Genomic DNA, 8296 nt, shown 5'->3' on the forward strand with positions numbered 1-8296 from the left:
TGTGTTTACAATCTCGGTTTTTGTTTTTTCAGATTCCACATACAAGTAAGATCATACAGTATCCTTCTCTAACTTATTTTACTTAACATGATGCCCTCAAGGTCTATTTATGTCGTTGCAAATGGCAGAATCTCCTTTTTTTCTGAATAATATTTCCTTGTGTGTGTGTGTGTGTAAATAGTCCATTATATATATTTTTTTTTTTTTCTTTATTCATCCACTGATGGACACTTAGGTTGTTTTCGTGTCTTGGCTATGGTACATAATGCTGCACTGAACATGGGGGTGCAGATACCTTTTTTGAGTTAGTGATCTGGTACCCATTCTTTCTATGGCTCTGCCAGCCCACATTTTAGACAAGGTTCTGTGTGGGTCACATTCAAAGTTCATTTTTTTTCTCTCTGAGATAGAATTTGTACTGACGAGGAGGTTACAGGTATATGGCAAGATTTATGAAAGAGTGAGCAATTTTTTGCGTTATCATCTTCTTAGTACCAAACCATAGCTCTCAAGTGAAATTTCAGAAAGTGTTGCTTCCTTCTTACATACACTTAAGAGAAGGGGTATTTAACAGAGACAGAAACAAGTCAATCTTTCTGTGTCTCACCCGGACTAGTGATATTAAGGCGGCACCCCCACAGGGCCCCCAGTTAGAGCAGAGCAAATTTATGGTACATGTTTAAAAGAATCTCTCGACTGTGAGAATGCGAATAGGTTGCAGAAGCTGGTGTCCGAGGAGATCTTTAGGACCATACAACCACCCAGTACACTTGGCCGAAGATGAGCACTGCGAAGAGGGCTGGGGAAAGGGACTTTTGAAGGCTGTTCCTACCCTGGGATTTTTGCCATGCGTGCAGTCCGCCTCTGGCCAGAGCCAGACTAAGGTGCTATCCTCCAACTTTCGCTTACGTGCCTGCATATCAACAAATGTTTCTAGCTGTACAACTTCCACTCTATTGTGAGCCTTCCCTCTCACATAGAAACTTCAGCTCAGCAGAGAAAAAAATTGAGCTTTCTGGGCCAGACAACAAGAAACTTTTGTTTGCACAGGCCTGTACATTCATCTCTTCATAGATAACACAACTGTTGAAGATCAGAATTCTGAACTGCTGTTTGTTTCCAAAAGTTCTTGAAGAAAATGCCACCTCAAAGCCACTCAGAGATTTATTCTTTGAGTTCAAAATTTCTGATGAGAACTGCAATTTTTGCCATTTTTCAAGAAAAGCATGAATTAGACACTTATAGTAAGAAGAGGAAATGGCTTACAAACTATCAGCGTTAATTCTTGAGATTCCGTTTAATTACACAATACTCTACTTCCTCTTCCTCAATTAACATGAACAAGCAATTGTCTGAAATATTAAATATACAAAACCACAGCAAATACTAACGAATCCTAAAATTGTGTATGTGTGCTCTTTATGAACAAAGAAAAGCTGACAGCATTATAGAAAGAAAAGACTAAATAAGGGAGAGAGTACTCCCCCTCGCCAAGTTCCTTGGGGATTCTAGGAAACCATTTTTCAAGTTTATTTATGATTTTCGAAAGCATAGACCGATAATAATAAATAGCTTTTAAATCTCTGGCCACAACCACCCAGAGTAAATTGCTCCCTTATTTACCTAGAGAGAATAATTATCAAGTGAAAGATCCTCTCTTGTTCCTCAGCCATGATTTGCTTTGAATGCATCTATTCAGGTCACATTCAATTTTTTTCACATATGCGAACACTTAGACATTGGAATAAGTTTCCTGTTAGCTGTCACTGTGTATTGTTTTTCAACTTCAAAAAAAAAAAAAAAGATTTAAAAGATTATCAAATAAAAAATATCCAAAGCTTAGAACAAATCCTCGTATTGTATTCTCAACTACTTTATATCTCTCTTATCACAAGGTTAGATTAAGCAATACTTTTGGCTGTTTTCCCAAACACCCAGACATATTTTATATGAAGTGTGAGTCATGTCGGCATTGCTTTCAGGGTTTGGGACAGTCTCCTTGGAGTAAAGAATAAATGGCAGTCTTAAATTATTGGTGATGATGGATTGGGAACTAGACATTTATCCAAGTGAAGAAAAATAAAATAGGAAAATGTTGCCTGCCAACTTTAAATAAAAAGAGCTGATTGTCTTATATGAGTTGTGTCAACTAAGAAGTATGGGATTGTGGCAGAGCCTGAAAAGAACGAATGTTAGAGGCGAGCTCCCTCATGAATGAAATAATTTAAACTCTAGAGCAAACTGTGGACTTCTAAGAGTTTTGTGGGGAAAGAAATTACTATTTTCCTCCGTCCCATGTTATTTTCTGTGTGGTAAAGTTTCATAATGGCAATTTCAATAGACAGTGAAGTCAGTAATTTCCTAAAATGTTGATTTTAATCCAAATGCTATTTAACAAACGTGATAAAACAAAAACGATGAATGTATTTGTACCTAGATCCTTGGCCCTCTTGACATCCTCATCTGAGGAGAGTTTCATTTCTGCCAGGCCAATTTTTGTGTTTTTGAATCAAGATATCAGACTGAGGAAAAAAGAACCAGAGAAACAGGAGGAAAAGGAGACAGCGAGGAAGTCTTCACTGATGTGACTCAGTGCTGTCCCAAACAAACGTAACATGAGCTACATATGGAATTTAACATTTTCTAGTAGCCATATTCAAAAAGTAAAAAGAAATAGGTTAACTTAATCCTAAATATATATTTTAATGAACCCAATATATTTCAAACATTATCATTTCAAAATGTAATCCATATAAAAATTAGTAGCCAGATAGTTTACATTTTTTTTTTTAATATCAAGTGTTCACAACCAGAGTTTATTTTACACTTAAAGCACATCTCAATTCCCTAGCCACATTTCAAGTGCTTAATAGTCACATGTGGCTAGCAGCTACGGAATGGACAGCACAAATCTGGATGATAAATTCCTGAGATAGGGGAGTAGAAATGAAGAAGAAAAACCATTTGGGCTACGGGTTTGGGAGTTATGAAGAGATTTTGAAGAGGGACGTGCTGGAACAGCTGTGAGCTGTCAGGTCAATATATAGAATTGCTGTGCAGCAGGTACTTAGATCCCTTTCAGAATTTTCAAAGAGTAAAAATAAAATATTTGAGTAATTTTGAAAGTAATTTGGGTAGGTGGACTGTGTTTCTTGAAACTGGACCACTTGGTCCTGGCTTTATAAGGGTTATATATGCAACATGGATGGAGAAGAGGTAGGCAAAAATGTAGGGAAGAAAGACACTGGTGGTTGTGGGCAGAGGCCAGAGCTTTATTACTATTTACATCTGCACAAAGAATGCCTGTCCCTTGTCTGGCATGGGTCACAACCAACCCAAGAGGGCACAAAGTCAGTACATCAATCAGATACAAGAGAGGATATCAACTGGAATGGCTCATTTGTGTTTGCAGCAGTGGTCTCAGAACCCTTGGAGATAGGCGTGGCCACTTGACACAGATCCTGACATGCAGTGTAGTGGGGGTTGGTTACCCTGGCTACAACAGTGCAGAACAGGATAAAGGATGCCGGCTGCCATCCTGTTGCCTTTGGATGCTGTGGACTAAAGGTGCACCACAATCAGAACACAAACAGGAGAGATCGACACTCAGGACTCCATATGCAGCTCGTGCCCAAGAATCAAGGTTGCCCAGAGCTGTGAACGCATCCTACGTCAGATGAGAGTAAACGTCATCCCAAATCAGCCTGCCAGCACTCTTCTGGTGGCCAATCTTGTGAGATCTTGTGAAAGAAATACCATGCTGCCCTGCGAGAGTGATCTACTCACCAGACCATCTTCCTGGAAATGGAATCTGTCCATAGGGTTTCAGAATAATCCCATGGATACGGTTCCTTAGAGCATCTGGTCCACCCCACAGAAGAGAAAGAGCATGCCCTAAATGGAAGAAATAGGAACCGGAGTTCACACAGATGGAACCGATGGCTCCAGGGGTCCCAGGCATCAAAAGGGACTTAGAAAATTTCAAAGAAGTTACTCTAAAGCATGTGATCCCACTTTGCAGGTCTAAGGGAATTTGGGAGGAATATAATATATCCTTGAGGACTGTGAAACCCATGCAGTTATCAGTTTTGGCAGCTAAGAAATTCTCTTTGTGACATCAGTTAGTTTGATGGTGTCTCTGCTACTTGCAACTAAAAGAGCCCTGGACAATGCCAAATAACTCGATGCTTTCAAGACCAAAGTCATGGTTTCTATCCTCACAGGAGCCATTTCCTCCCTCCCAGTCCCAAGACCAAGGACATCCCTCTCCTCTATAGGTCCGAACATGCACCAGAGGTGTTGAGCAAGCAAGGCTGTAGCAACAATACAACAAAAGTCATACCCCTCTTTGGGAAAAAAACAAAACAAAACATAAGCATGTGAAAGGTCATCCCATAGAAGGATGAGACCCTGGTTTTATCATGAGTTTGTCTCAAAGTGCCTCTATGAAGAGATCTGTCTCACCATCTTCTACCCAGCTGAAAGCACCTTAGTGGCTTTACGATGCATTTAGAATACTGCGTGATCTGGCCCCAGTGTACCTGCTTCTTCAATCTCATGCCATGTACTCCCCACTCCCACTCTGTGCTTTTCAGCCATTCTGCATTTCTTGTTTCTTTACAAGTTTGGTTCTGCCTCAGGGCCTTTGCACTAGCTGTCTCTGCCATCTGGCATGCTCTTTCCTCTGTCTCACTTCTTTCTGCTCAGATCTCACCTTAAAGGAGACAGGTCTTCTCTGACCCCAATCACTCTCTCTTATCCTATTTTCCATTCCTTTAACAAGTGCTGCTATTTGATTTCTTTTGTTGGTTGTTTATTATCTGCCTCCCATTATATTTAAATTCCTTGTGAGTAGGAACTTGTCTTGTTCATAACCATATTCCCAGTATCTAAAAGAATATGTGGCACATTGTAGGTGTATAATTAATATTTATCAATTATATAAACCGAATGCACACAGTCTGTTTTGATTGACAGATACAGCTTGTCTTCTGGGGAATGTCATCCTCTTGGCTCTTTAGCTAAGGCTAAAGAGTGAATGAGTTATTTAGCTTAACAAATCACCGGGGAGCATGCACTCTGCATAGGCTCTGTCTGAGGTGATAACTGGACATGGTTCTTAACCTCCAGGAGTGCAGACTGATGGGAGAGACAGACACAACAAATCAAGACAATGTGGAAAGTGCTGTGATCCAGCTGGGGAAACAAATAAGAGAGCACGATCCTTCTGTTGCACACAGACATTGAGGCAGTGAAATCAGTGGGAAGCCACAGAGAAAGAGCCTTTAGAATATGTAGTTTCCCTCTTGCAATGCCTCAAACAGATGAATTATAAAAGCGATTCTCCCCACTCTTCTCTCTCCAGAAAGTATGGGTGTATGTGAGGCACAAATATGAGCAGTCTGTCCTGAAAGAAGGGAAAACTGAACACCAGTTACTTGGGATACTCTGTGATTATATATTCTGTTCGCATGTCAACAGCCAATTAAATTATTTATTTCCCTCAAGTGGATTTTGTATTAACCTGAATATCTGGTTTTCTCGGTGTTTTATAATCTGCTAAATTAGCTAACAGCCCCTCCTATCCTGGCTTGGGATAAAGAGATGTCAAATGAGACAAAGTAGCAGGTAGCAGGATCTCTTGCCCACTTAGTGCTTGGGAGGACTGCTAGCCATCGGTGTCCCCATAGGAGTTCCAGAGTTCCAGGCTTCCATCCCACTGCCCCAAGGGGGTTCACACCTAAGACCAGCTTCATCAGACAGCAGTATGCCACCCTGCTCTTCAGCACAGGTGCTGACTTACCTCCACCTGTCACACTTACACACTCCGTGGAATTCAGAATACAAGAAAGACCACCTGGAGCACAGGAGGCTCCAGGCCAGGTCATGAGGTCTTTCTTTGCATACCCTTATGTAACAGAAGTTACTCACTGTGCTTTAGACCTGTTACATAAACTTGGCCACACAAAAGGATCATGGCTCACTGTCAGAATGAATCAATATATATTATAACTCCTTATGGTTAAACTATGAGTCTGTCATAACATGTAAAATGAACTTCTCACTTTTAAAGGGAAGTCTAAAATTCATTTTCTGCTACATTAAACACACACATGCACATAGGTGGGATGATTCAAATAGATGAGACCTTTGTAAACTGCAAACTCATACAATTTATAGGCTACCTTATCTAAGGAAAGAGATGAACTGGAGAGGTTGGAGTTAGGCACCCCTGGTGGGACACAGGGCACTCCCTGGCACCGAGGCTGAATACTGGGTGGTTAGGATACTGGGAGGTTAAGGTTCTATTTCTTTGACCCCTAGAAGTGATCGATCAGCCCAAGGTCAACCGATCCCTTCTTTCTACAGTATTCCCACTGAATCACAGCTGCCCCAAAAGATAATGAATGTTGGAGCTCGAGGCATACTGGAAACTCTCTAGACCAATCTCTTCGTTTGTAAGGAAGCAAGAGAGTCCCAGAAGGGAGCCCTGCCTTGTCTGAGGTCACACGGCAAGTCCATGCTGGAGTCAGGAACGAAAAGCCAGAGTTCCTGAGCACCAGCCCATTGCACTCCTGGTGCACTCGTGATAGCACACTGCCTGCAAGTGTGAGGTACTTTCCACGTGCGCCTGTCCTAGTGCTCTAATGAGACTCTGATCTCTGCTGATCACTTACAGTGCTTTATTCTTTGCGATCCTTGGTAATCCCTTAATTAGAAGGTTTCTTGACTTTAGTTTTAACATGGTACTTGGTTAATAGTTGCCAATGGAGTTGCTCCCAATTTCTCATGAAAATACCTAAGACGACACAGACAAACCTCATCCTGTGAAGTAGGATCAATATTCAACCAAACGTCAGGCAAGAAATTGGGTTAAAAATGCCATTTCAGGACCACTCACTCTGTGTGCCAGAGAGCCAGCCCCGAAAACCAGAAACAGGAAGGGCTGAGCTGTCCAGAGTGCTCTCTGACTGCACAGGTGCCCCTCTCCTCAAGTCCCAGGAAGTGTAGATGTAGGGGCACTGGGCTCCACAGGAGCCTGGGAGGGGAGTCTTCACAGACATGGCACTATGGCCACCTTCGCGGACAGCAGAGCCTGGAGGCAGGTGTGCTGGGGGACCGTTCTTTCCCTGTATTCCATTTCTTTAATGTGCCAGAGAGCTTACAACAGTGTAGGAGAAGGATTTCTATTAACAGATGTTCAGTAAATAAAAACCTGCTGTTCATGAGGAACAAGGCCAGAAAATTGCACCACAATCTATGACTCAAGTATCGAACAGGGCTTTTGACAGATACCCCTGACGAGAGAGGCAGCAATGAGCATAAGCCATCACCTCTCTACTGAAGATTAATGGCTCTAGATAGATCTTCCTCCATTTGAGGATGAGTAGAGGGGCAGAATACAACAAGAAAATAATCGTGGAACATCTGGGGAAAAAGCACTCAGGTTTGCAATTTAAAAGTTTTTAATGCAATACCAGAAAAAACAAAACAAAAAAAACCAAAATTGGCATTTGGTCCAGAAGGAGCAGAGCCTACACCGTAGAACAGTGAATTAGAAATAATGCAGAGGACAAGCCTGAGACTCAAAGAGAATGCAGAGGAGAAGGACAAAGTGATGAAAATGACAAGGAAGAAAAGGGTGGGTTGCATCTTCATTCCTCATTCCCTCTCCTACCAAATCTAAGAACTGCACTTGTACATTTGGAACAAAAACAATAATTAAATATATAATTAGTCTACGGCCATGCTACCCTGAATAAGCCTGATCCCATCTGATCCTGGAAGCTAAGCAGGGCTGGGCCTGGTTAGTACTTGGATGGGAGACCACCTAGGAAGACCAGGTGCTATAGGCGTAAAAAAAATAAATAAATAAGGTATTGTAAGCTGATAAGGTCCTTGCAATCTGTGAGGTAAAACAAGGGTTGCCTCGCCTAAAAAATAAAAAAAAAATAAAAATAAAAGATATAATTAAAGAAAACTTTAGTATGCAAATTGAAAGGGCTCATAGTATTCTAAGTAAAAATGAATTTAAAGGTGGCTGCACAGAAAAGAGTTAACAAAGCAGGCCTTACACTGATATAAAACTGCCTCAATGGTAAGAGTGCCTCGCTGTGCCTAAACTGCTTTTATTAACACTGTGGTTTTTGCTGAACACCTGCTTTTCTGCTGGGAATCTGAAATTTTGGTACATGTTATGCAGAAATGCCTCTAAGATCAGACCCTAGTAATCAACTTGAGTTCTGAGTCTTTAATGGGCTTCCCTGGGCAGACACATTGCACATGCTGTCCTATT

General features: G+C 41.4%; 1 long non-coding RNA gene and 1 pseudogene across 1 annotated transcript in view; one reads left to right on the forward strand and one right to left on the reverse strand.

Annotated features, from left to right (window-relative positions):
• Positions 1-3786: 3786 nt before the first annotated feature.
• The window catches only part of LOC112471932, a 49995-nt gene continuing 45485 nt past the window's right edge, over positions 3787-8296 (reverse strand). Inside the window, exon 3 of the long non-coding RNA XR_003043481.1 lies at positions 3787-3894. This is a non-coding gene — a long non-coding RNA (uncharacterized LOC112471932). The remainder of the gene's footprint in view (positions 3895-8296) is intronic.
• Positions 7738-7856, forward strand: LOC112471943 (annotated as a pseudogene).

Source organism: Pteropus alecto, unplaced genomic scaffold (assembly GCF_000325575.1).
Source record: "Pteropus alecto unplaced genomic scaffold, ASM32557v1 scaffold78, whole genome shotgun sequence".
NCBI lineage: Eukaryota > Metazoa > Chordata > Mammalia > Chiroptera > Pteropodidae > Pteropus > Pteropus alecto.